Genomic DNA, 12,291 nt, shown 5'->3' on the forward strand with positions numbered 1-12,291 from the left:
TTCCTGTTTCCAGAGGTAAGGGCAGTTTTAGACCCTGTTTATATGTTTTCTGAAGGGTGAAAGGAAGGAGAAGCATGCTTAGGTTATTCATGGTAGTTTTTGATGATTTATGTATGTATACATGTTTATGTGTTATGTTTGATTTGTTGTTTGGGGTTATTAGATAGTTTTGGACCCCTGTGATCATATACTTATGTATATGTGTGTTGAGGAATTGGTATATGCATGTTTGGAGTTATTGAAGGGAAGGAGGAGATGGTTTGCCGTTGAAGCTGAGTTCTGGATGAACTCAGGTTCGGCAGCCGAAGGATCATTCGGCCGCCGAACCTCTTGCATGGTGGCTTGGCTGCCACAGCCTGTTTTGCATGTTCGGCTCTGTTTGGGAGTTTCAGCCGCCGAAGGTGCCGCCGAAGGTGCTTGAGTTTCGTCTCTGGAGAGGACATTCGGCCGCCGAACCTGCCGCCGAAAGTGTTCTGTCCAGCTTTTCTTTGCTTGCTTTGCATGACTATTAGAGAGAGTTTTAGGGGATTCTTGGGGAGTTTAAATAGAGTTAATCATAAGCTTGTTTGGTCCCTCATTTGAGTCAATCTGTATATGTACAGACCAGAGGAACCAGATAGAGCAGCAGTGAGTACTGCTCCAAAGGTTCAGAACCTGCAAAGTCAGTCAGTCCAGATAGCCAGAGGTGAGTGGAACTAAACTTATGACTTTTAATTGAACCACAAACTGCTTTTAGCATATCTCATGCATCATGTTTATGCCATAGGTTGATTGCATTAGTCACGAATATGTTGCATTGCATTGTTATTTGGTGATGTGAGTGAATGCTGAATGATCCAATAGTCTCAGACAGGAAGTCCAGGAGCCTTTGACTACGCCCTGGCAAGTATAGCAAAGTCCAGGAGCCTTTGACTACGCCCTGGCAGGTATATAGTAAAGTCCAGGAGCCTTTGACTACGCCCTGGCAATGGTAAGTACAATGGTGTTATATACACATATACATATATGACAGGAAGTCCAGGAGCCTTTGACTACGCCCTGGCACAGAGTTACTGGGACTATGTGGTGACAGGTTTACTCTTGATGTGGCTTGTCTGTGATATGGTGCATTCCATGAGATCATATTTTACTGAGATGTTTTACTGTTCTACTCACTGGGCTATAGAGCTCATCCCACTCCCTTAACCCCAGTTTTGCAGGTTCAGTGTACAGTGTACAGGGACAGTCCAGCAGAGTACAGGAAAAGTGAAGAGATCTGTAATAGCTTAGAGTGGACATGTAATATTAAAGAGATGTAATAGTTGTTGCTTGACCTAGACCTAGTGATGTATGTTTTGTACATGATCTGTATATGTATATATGTTTTCCTGTATGTGAAAACCAGGCTTAACAGGTATGAGTTAACCCATCTAGAGCAAGCTCTAGTCAGGAATACAGAGTACAGAGTACATGAGTACAGAGTACAGAGATAGTGCATGCACAGGTTAAGCCTTGGTTCAGCAAAGAGTTTTATTTTCACAGAAAATGTATGATCATGTATGAGGTTTACAGGTACACAGAGAGTATAGCAGGCTTGCTACGGGTTCTGGCGGCCTTAAGCCGACCTGAATCCTAGCGCCGGTGACGGTCCATTTTGGGGTCGTTACAGATTGGTATCAGAGCCCTAGGTTCATATGATCAGACCTATAGAGACAGTGTTGGGCTCAGACAGGTTAGAGGTGGTCAAGCACAATAGGAAATCATGTCCACTAGGATAGGGTCTTGAGTCCTATCTGCTATGATATGCCATGAGTGTTGCATGTGTATGAGTGATATGTGATGTTTATGTGCTAAGTGGTATGTTATATGTTGTGTTTCCAGAATAAAGATGCGAGGAACTCGTCGATCAGCTCGATTGACTGGAGTCCCACCAGAGAATGAGAGATCAGCTGCTCGTCCTCCTGCATTGCCAAGGGCAAGGTCTCAGAGATCTAGCAGGGAAGGTATGTCAATAGACCCTAGAAGGTCTGTCGACGAGAGCAGAAGAGGAACAGCTAGGGGAGGAAGATCAGAGGAAAGGAGGGAAGCTATGGAGATTGATCAGTCTAGAGATGACAGCATGGGTATAGGCAGTTTTGAGGAAGGTATGGGAGAGTCACAGGGAGGTGCTCAGACCTCAGGTTTTGGCTATCCAGAGTATCCGATGGGAGGTATGTCGGAGTACTCGAGTTTTGTGCCATATCCTCCTTATATGCCTTATATGCCTTATCCTTATTACCCACCATATCCGATGTATCCATCTTCCCCTACCCATCCAAGTGCAGCACACCCAGAGCCAAATGAACCAGTACTACCACCAGAACCAGTAGCCCCTGTTGTTGACAGGCATGAACCTAGCTCATCTGGAGGTAAAGTCCAAATGACGGAGTACTTGAAATTGGATGCTCCGAAATACAATACGGGAGATGATCCATTTGATTACCTCAGAGCAGTTAGGATGATCACCAGTGAATTGGGAGCAGATGATAGGAGAGCCATTGAGATGGCAGGTTTCACAATAAAGTGCAGGAAAGCCAGAGAATGGTTTAAGAATTATGTGGAGCCTAGAATGGACAGCATGTCATGGGGAGAGTTCGCCAATGAGTTTGCAGGGTGGGCTTTTCCTGACAGTTCGAGGGAGATGAAAGTAATTGAATTTGAACAGTTGAGACAGACAGATGAGATGAGTGTTGATGAATTCACAGATAAGTTCCTGGATCTGCTTCAGTACGTGGGTCAAGCCTATGATACTGATCAGAAGAAAGCAAGGAGATATACTATGAGACTGCATCCCAGGTATGCTTCCTTGATTCTTCCAGCAGAAAAGGAGAGTTTCTATACTATAGTAGATGCAGCCAGGAAAATGGAAGCTAGTGCCAATATTCAGAAACAGTCACAGGCACAGGCTTCGGGTGCTAAGGCCCCCAGTTCAGGTTCAACAGGCGGTAAGAGATGGGATAGAGCAAGAGGAACAAAGAGTAAGTTCTGGAATAAAGTCAAGTCAGGTCTGGGAATAGGTAGTGGCTCAAGCTCTGGCACAGCTCCAGTCTGCAGACGATGCGGAAAACCACATGGAGGAGTTTGTCGGTTGGGATCTACAGCTTGTTTTCGATGTGGACAGGAAGGGCATATTGCTCGGGATTGTCCGCAGATGACTTTTGCACCATCCCAGCAGATGAGTTCAGGCAGTGTGGTACAGCCAGTTGTACGGCCAGCAGCTCCAGTCATGCCTCAGACTAGTGGCAGAGGTAGAGGGAGAGGGGTAGCCTCTACTTCAGCAGCAGGTTCCCGAGGTGGAAATCCGGTAGCCCCAGCACGGATTTTCACAGTGACACAGGAGGAGGCTAACACGTCGAACACAGTGGTGTCAGGTAATCTCATCATTGGGTGTTCAGATGTGTATGCTTTGATGGACCCCGGTGCTTCTCATTCCTTTATTGCTTCGAGAGCCATAGAGAGGTTGGGTTTGATCAGTTCTGAGTTAGAGTATCCTCTCTGGGTCAGTGGACCTAGATGTGACCCATCAGTGGCAGTGTCAGTCTGTCGTTTCAGTCCAGTGTTCATAGAGGGTAGATGCCTTCCAGCTGACCTTGTGGTTCTAGACTTGACCGATTTTGATGTCATTCTAGGGATGGATTGGCTATCTGCATATAGTGCTACGTTGGACTGTCGAGAGAAGCTAGTGAGTCTCAGAGACCAGGATGGGTCAGAGTGTGTCTTCAGAGGAGACAGGAGAGGTACACCCAGAGGTATGATTTCAGCCCTTCAGGCTCGTCGTTTGCTTAGGAGGGTTTGTCAGGGGTTTCTAGCTCATGTGAGAGAGCTAGATAGTCAGGTTAGGGAACCAGCCACAGTACCAGTAGTCCGAGAGTTTCTCGATGTGTTCCCAGACGATTTGCCAGGACTACCACCTGATAGGGAGATAGGGTTTGACATTGAATTATTGCCAGGTACCAGACCTATCTCTATTCCTCCCTACAGGATGGCGCCAGCTGAGTTAATAGAGTTGAAAGAACAGTTGCAGGACTTGGTAGATAAGAGTTTCATCCGCCCTAGTACCTCACCTTGGGGTGCTCCAGTGCTCTTTGTCAGAAAGAAGGATGGATCCCTCAGACTTTGTATCGACTACAGACAGTTGAACAAGGTCACTATCAAGAATAGGTATCCCTTACCTCGGATTGATGATCTATTTGACCAGCTAGCTGGAGCAGGTTGTTTCTCGAAAATAGATCTGAGATCTGGGTATCATCAGTTGAGAGTCAGAGAGGCAGATGTGCCTAAGACAGCTTTCCGGACGAGATATGGGCATTATGAGTTCTTAGTGATGCCGTTCGGGTTGACTAACGCCCCTGCAGCATTTATGGATCTCATGAACAGGGTATTCAGTGAGTTTCTGGATCACTTTGTCATTGTGTTTATCGATGATATCTTAGTGTATTCCAGAGATGCAGAGGAGCATGCCCAGCATCTGAGGATCATTTTGCAGACACTGAGAGAGCATGGTTTATATGCCAAGTTCTCGAAGTGTGAGTTTTGGTTGCGGAGCATTGCCTTCTTGGGACATGTGGTATCAGCAGAGGGTATTGAGGTAGACCCCAAGAAGATAGAGGCTGTAGCTAACTGGCCCAGACCCATGACAGTGACTGAGATTAAAAGCTTTCTGGGACTGGCAGGTTACTACAGGAGGTTCGTTCAGAACTTCTCAAAGATAGCAGCTCCTATGACCAAATTGACTCAGAAGAACCAGAAGTTTATTTGGTCAGACCAGTGTGAAGAGAGCTTTGAGGAGCTCAAGAGGAGATTGACAACAGCACCAGTGTTAGCTCTGCCTGTCAGTAATGAGGAGTTCACAGTGTTCTGTGATGCATCTCGAGTGGGATTGGGTTGTGTATTGATGCAGCGTGATAGAGTAATAGCTTATGCTTCTAGACAGTTGAAGAAGCACGAGTTGAATTACCCTACCCATGACCTAGAGATGGCAGCAGTTATCTTTGCACTTAAGATGTGGCGGCATTACCTCTACGGGGTTAAATGCGAGATCTTCACTGATCACAAGAGTTTACAGTACATCTTAAGTCAGAGAGAGCTGAATTTGAGGCAGCGGAGATGGGTAGAATTGCTCAGTGATTATGATTGTAAGATCCAGTATCACCCGGGTAAGGCGAATGTTGTCGCAGACGCCCTAAGCCGGAAGTCACTAGGCAGTTTATCCCATATAGCAGCAGAGCGGAGACCAGTTGTGATGGAGCTTTATAAGCTCTTTGACGAGGGATTACAGCTAGAGTTGTCTGGTACAGGTGCGTTGATAGCACAGATGAGAGTGACACCTGTGTTTCTGGAGCAGATAGCTCAGAGACAGCACAAGGACCCTGAATTGATGAAAATTGCCAGGACTGTTCAGTCAGGCAATAGTGCAGAGTTCAGATTTGACAGCAAAGGGATCCTTCGCTATGGGAGTCGACTTTGTGTACCAAATCGGGGCAGTGTGAAGGAAGACATTATGAGGGAAGCTCATAATGCGAGGTATAGTGTTCACCCAGGAGCTACCAAGATGTATCAGGATCTGAAAAGGGTCTATTGGTGGCCAGCCATGAAGAAAGAAGTGGCGCAATTCGTGACAGCCTGTGAGGTTTGTCAGAGGGTGAAATTAGAGCATCAGAAACCAGCCGGAATGCTTAACCCATTACCGATTCCAGAGTGGAAATGGGAGAACATAGCCATGGATTTTGTAGTGGGTTTACCAGTAGTGTCCAACAGGATAGACTCGATATGGGTGATTGTGGACAGACTCACGAAATCTGCTCATTTTCTTCCAGTACGGAGTAACTATTCTGTGGATAAGTTGGCACAGGTCTATCTGGATGAGATAGTGAGATTACATGGAGTTCCAGTGTCTATAGTGTCAGACAGAGGACCTCAGTTTACCTCCCGTTTTTGGCGGAGTCTGCAAAGTGCAATGGGCACAAGATTGGATTTTAGTACTGCTTTCCACCCACAGACTGATGGACAATCAGAAAGGACCATCCAGACCATAGAAGATATGCTTCGACTATGTGTGTTAGACTTTGGCGGTTCTTGGAGGCAGCATCTACCTTTGGTGGAGTTTGCCTACAATAACAGTCATCATGCTAGCATTGGGATGGCTCCTTATGAAGCTTTGTATGGGAGGAAGTGCAGATCCCCTGTTTGCTGGGAAGAGGTAGGAGAGAAGGCTCTTGCAGGGCCAGAGTTAGTAGACATTACCAGTAGAATGGTGCCCATAATTAGAGAAAGAATTAGAACAGCTCAGAGTAGACAGAAAAGTTATGCAGACGTTCGCAGAAAGCAGTTAGAGTTTCAGGAGGGTAATTGGGTATTGCTGAAAGTGTCTCCAATGAAAGGAGTGGTTCGTTTTGGAAAGAAAGGTAAATTGGCTCCACGGTACATTGGACCCTTTGAGGTGTTGCAGAGGATCGGAAATGTGTCGTATAAGCTGGATTTACCTGTTTCTATGGAGAGAATTCACCCGGTATTTCATGTTTCTATGCTACGACAGTTTGTGTCAGATCCGAATCAGGTTCTGAGTGAGCCTGAGGTGGAGATTCATACGGATCTCACCTATATAGAGCAGCCAGTGCGGATTCTGGACACGCAGATCAGACAGCTAAGGAACAAGGAGATTCCGATGGTGAAAGTTCTATGGAACCACCATAACCTAGAAGAGTGCACATGGGAGACGCGGGAGTCTATGCTCCAGCAGTATCCATATTTGTTTTGAGGTTAGTTTCCTCCTTCTGTTTTGTTTTTGTATGTTTTAGGAACATCCGAGGACGAATGTTCTTAAGGAGGGGAGAATGTAATACCCGGCTAGAATCCGGCACCGGAATTCCTATTGTCTGGTGGAATCCGGGGTGTTGGGATTCTATATAAGGGTAGGAGTTATGTTTTCTCAGTATTATGAGGTGTTTTCTGGTTTTACAGTTCTTTAGTTTTGAGTTTTAAGTTGAAATGAACCAAGGCAGAGGAGCCAAGTTCGGCCGCCGAAGATAAGTTCGGCCGCCGAAAGTGCCCAATGTTCGGCTTCTGAAGGTCAAGTTCGGCCCCCGAATGTTGCATGGTTTCGCATGCGATTGGGCAGCCGAAGCTGAGTTGGCTAGTGAGCTGAGTCATGTTTTTTTTTGACAAGTGTTGGCCTCAGATTCTTACCATAGAATGACCACGTCTCTTATGACTCATCTGTACATGTTTTTGGTTGTTCTTACAGCAGTTTGAGGTGCTTGCAAAAGGTGTTGAGAGTTGAGAGAAACAAAAGTTACGCTTTTGAGATGTTGAGAGTTTGAAGCGAGGTTGATCTGTTTTTCCTTTGTTCAGTGTGTGTATCTTCCTGTTTCCAGAGGTAAGGGCAGTTTTAGACCCTGTTTATATGTTTTCTGAAGGGTGAAAGGAAGGAGAAGCATGCTTAGGTTATTCATGGTAGTTTTTGATGATTTATGTATGTATACATGTTTATGTGTTATGTTTGATTTGTTGTTTGGGGTTATTAGATAGTTTTGGACCCCTGTGATCATATACTTATGTATATGTGTGTTGAGGAATTGGTATATGCATGTTTGGAGTTATTGAAGGGAAGGAGGAGATGGTTTGCCGTTGAAGCTGAGTTCTGGATGAACTCAGGTTCGGCAGCCGAAGGATCATTCGGCCGCCGAACCTCTTGCATGGTGGCTTGGCTGCCACAGCCTGTTTTGCATGTTCGGCTCTGTTTGGGAGTTTCAGCCGCCGAAGGTGCCGCCGAAGGTGCTTGAGTTTCGTCTCTGGAGAGGACATTCGGCCGCCGAACCTGCCGCCGAAAGTGTTCTGTCCAGCTTTTCTTTGCTTGCTTTGCATGACTATTAGAGAGAGTTTTAGGGGATTCTTGGGGAGTTTAAATAGAGTTAATCATAAGCTTGTTTGGTCCCTCATTTGAGTCAATCTGTATAGGTACAGACCAGAGGAACCAGATAGAGCAGCAGTGAGTACTGCTCCAAAGGTTCAGAACCTGCAAAGTCAGTCAGTCCAGATAGCCAGAGGTGAGTGGAACTAAACTTATGACTTTTAATTGAACCACAAACTGCTTTTAGCATATCTCATGCATCATGTTTATGCCATAGGTTGATTGCATTAGTCACGAATATGTTGCATTGCATTGTTATTTGGTGATGTGAGTGAATGCTGAATGATCCAATAGTCTCAGATAGGAAGTCCAGGAGCCTTTGACTACGCCCTGGCAAGTATAGCAAAGTCCAGGAGCCTTTGACTACGCCCTGGCAGGTATATAGTAAAGTCCAGGAGCCTTTGACTACGCCCTGGCAATGGTAAGTACAATGGTGTTATACACACATATACATATATGACAGGAAGTCCAGGAGCCTTTGACTACGCCCTGGCACAGAGTTACTGGGACTATGTGGTGACAGGTTTACTCTTGATGTGGCTTGTCTGTGATATGGTGCATTCCATGAGATCATATTTTACTGAGATGTTTTACTGTTCTACTCACTGGGCTATAGAGCTCATCCCACTCCCTTAACCCCAGTTTTGCAGGTTCAGTGTACAGTGTACAGGGACAGTCCAGCAGAGTACAGGAAAAGTGAAGAGATCTGTAATAGCTTAGAGTGGACATGTAATATTAAAGAGATGTAATAGTTGTTGCTTGACCTAGACCTAGTGATGTATGTTTTGTACATGATCTGTATATGTATATATGTTTTCCTGTATGTGAAAACCAGGCTTAACAGGTATGAGTTAACCCATCTAGAGCAAGCTCTAGTCAGGGATACAGAGTACAGAGTACATGAGTACAGAGTACAGAGATAGTGCATGCACAGGTTAAGCCTTGGTTCAGCAAAGAGTTTTATTTTCACAGAAAATGTATGATCATGTATGAGGTTTACAGGTACACAGAGAGTATAGCAGGCTTGCTACGGGTTCTGGCGGCCTTAAGCCGACCTGAATCCTAGCGCCGGTGACGGTCCATTTTGGGGTCGTTACACCAGCAGACAGCTTCAGGCAGTGTGGCAGAACCTGTAGCTCTAGTCATGACACAGGGCAGTGGTAGAGGCAGAGGGAGAGGGGCAGCCTCTTCTTCAGCAGGTTCCAGAGGTGAAGGTCCATCAGCTCCAGCTCAGATCTTCACTATGACACAGCAGGAGGCAATCACGTCAAACACCGTGGTGTCAGGTAATCTCATCATTGGTTGTTCAGATGTGTATGCTTTAATGGACCCAGGTACATCTCACTCTTTTGTTGCTCCGAGAGCCGTAGAGAGGTTGAGTTTGATAGTCTCTGGGTTAGAGTGTCCCCTCTGGGTCAGTGGACCCAAGTGTGATCCATCAGTGGCAGAGTCAGTCTGCCGGTATAGCCCAGTGTTCGTTGAGAGTAGATGCCTTCCAGCCGACCTAGTGGTTCTAGATTTGACTGATTTTGATGTCATTCTAGGGATGGATTGGCTATCCGCTCATGGTGCTACCTTGGACCGCAGAGACAAGGTAGTCAGGTTTAGAGGACAGGATGGGTCAGAGGTTGTCTTCAGGGGAAACAGCAGGGGTACACCTAGAGGTCTGATATCAGCCCTACAGGCTCGTAGGTTGCTCAGGAGAGGTTGTCAGGGGTTTCTAGCTCATGTGAGAGAGCTTGATAGTCATGTTAGGGAGCCCGCCTCCGTGCCTGTAGTCAGAGAGTTTCCAGATGTCTTCCCAGACGAGCTTCCAGAACTACCACCTGCTAGGGAGATAGAGTTCAAAATAGAAGTGATGCCTGGAACCAGACCAATCTCTATTCCCCCTTACAGGATGGCTCCAGCAGAGTTGAAGGAGCTAAAGGAGCAGTTGCAAGAGTTGGTAGACAAGGGTTTCATCCAACCGAGTACCTCACCTTGGGGTGCTCCCATACTGTTCGTAAAGAAGAAGGATGGATCCTTGAGACTTTGTATCGACTACAGGCAGTTGAACAAAGTCACTACCAAGAATAAGTATCCTCTACCTAGGATCGACGATCTATTTGACCAGCTAGCAGGAGCATGTTGCTTCTCCAAGATAGATATGAGATCTGGGTACCACCAGCTAAGAATCAGAGAGGAAGATGTGCCGAAGACGGCGTTGAGGACCAGATATGGGCATTATGAGTTCCTAGTAATGCCGTTTGAGCTAACCAATGCCCCTGCAGCATTCATGGATCTCATGAACAGAGTTTTCAGTCAGTATCTGGATCACTTTGTTATTGTCTTCATTGATGATATCTTGGTGTATTCTAGAAACGCTGAGGAGCATGCCCATCATCTGAGGATAGTTTTGCAGACCCTGAGGGAGCACGGCTTGTATGCCAAGTTCTCCAAGTGTGAATTCTGGTTGAGGAGTATTTCCTTCTTGGGACATGTTGTGTCAGAAAAGGGAATTGAAATGGATCCCAAGAAAGTAGAAGCGGTAGCTAACTGGCCTAAACCCAGTACAGTGACAGAGATTAAGAGCTTTTTGGGTTTGGCAGGTTACTACAGGAGGTTCGTTTAGGACTTCTCCAAAATTGCCATCCCTATGACCAGGTTGACCAAGAAAAATTAGAGGTTTGTGTGGTCTGATCAGTGCGAGGAAAGCTTTGAAGAGCTGAAGAAAAGGTTAACGTCAGCACCGGTGTTAGCTCTGCCTACCAGTAATGAAGACTTCACAGTGTTTTGTGATGCATCCCGTGTGGGACTAGGTTGTGTGTTGATGCAAAATAAGAGGGTAATTGCTTATGCTTCTAGGCAGCTGAAGAAGCACGAGTTGAATTATCCTACACATGACCTAGAGATGGCAGCTGTGTTCTTTGCACTCAAGATGTGGAGGCATTACCTTTATGCGGTTAAATGTGAGATCTTCACAGATCATAAAAGCTTGCAGTACATCTTGAGTCAGAAAGAGTTAAACCTAAGGCAGAGAAGATGGGTGGAACTGCTTAGTGACTATGATTGCAAGATTCAGTACCATCCGGGTAAGGCAAATGTGGTGGCAGATGCCCTAAGCCGAAAATCACTTGGCAGTTTATCCCATGTTACAGCAGAGAGAAGACCGGTGGTGAGGGAATTTTACAAGCTCATTGATGAAGGGCTGCAGTTGGAATTGTCTGGTACAGGTGCTTTGATAGCTCAGATGAGAGTGACACCCGTGTTTCTAGAGCAGGTGGCTCAGAAACAGCATGAGGACCCAGAGTTAGTGAAAACTTCCAGGATGTTCAGTCAGGCAAGAATGAAGAGTTCAGATTTGACAGCAAAGGGATCCTCCGCTATGGGAACAGGTTATGTGTACCAGATGACGTGAGTCTGAAGGGAGACATTATGAGGGAAGCTCATAAGGCTAGATACAGCGTTCACCCTAGAGCCACCAAAATGTACCAGGATCTTAAAAGAGTCTATTGGTGGACAGCTATGAAGAGAGAAGTGGCACAGTTTGTGTCCGCCTATGAGGTTTGTCAAAGGGTGAAACTGGAACATTAGAGGCCAGCTGGAATGCTTAACCCACTGTCGATTCCAAAGTGAAAATGGGAGAATATAGCTATGGATTTTGTGGTGGGGTTACCGGCAGCTTCCAACAGGTTGGACTCCATATGGGTGTTTGTGGACAGACTGACCAAATTTGCTCACTTCATCCCTGTCAGGAGTGGCTATTCTGTGGACAAATTGGCACAGGTGTATGTTGATTAAGTTGTCAGGTTGCATGGGGCTCCCGTTTCAATAGTGTCTGATAGGGGACCCCAGTTCACCTCCAGGTTTTGGTGGAGTCTGCAGAATGCTATGGGTACCAGGCTATATTTTAGCACTGCTTTCCATCCACAGACTGATGGACAGTCAGAGAGGACCATCCAGACCATAGAAGATATGCTCAGAATGTGTGTGCTAGATTTTGGCGGTTCTTGGAGGCAACATCTACCTTTGGTGGAGTTTGCCTACAATAACAGCTATCATGGTAGCATAGGGATGGCTCCATATGAAGCTTGGTATGGAAGGAAATGCAGGTCACCTGTCTGCTGGGAAGAAGTTGGAGAAAGGGCCTTAGCAGGGCCTGAGCTAGTAGAGATCACCAGCAGAGTAGTGCCCATTATCAGAGAAAGGATCAAAACTGCTGTGAGTCGGCAAAAGAGCTATGCAGATGTCCGCAGGAAGCATGCAGAGTTTCAGGAGGGAGATATGGTGTTGCTCAAGGTGTCTCCTATGAAAGGGGTGATTTATTTTGGGAAGAAAGGTAAGCTAGCTCCACGGTACATCGGACCCTTTGAAATCTTGCAGAA

The sequence above is a fragment of the Manihot esculenta genome, chromosome 11, assembly GCF_001659605.2.
Source record: "Manihot esculenta cultivar AM560-2 chromosome 11, M.esculenta_v8, whole genome shotgun sequence".
In the NCBI taxonomy this organism is placed as follows: domain Eukaryota; kingdom Viridiplantae; phylum Streptophyta; class Magnoliopsida; order Malpighiales; family Euphorbiaceae; genus Manihot; species Manihot esculenta.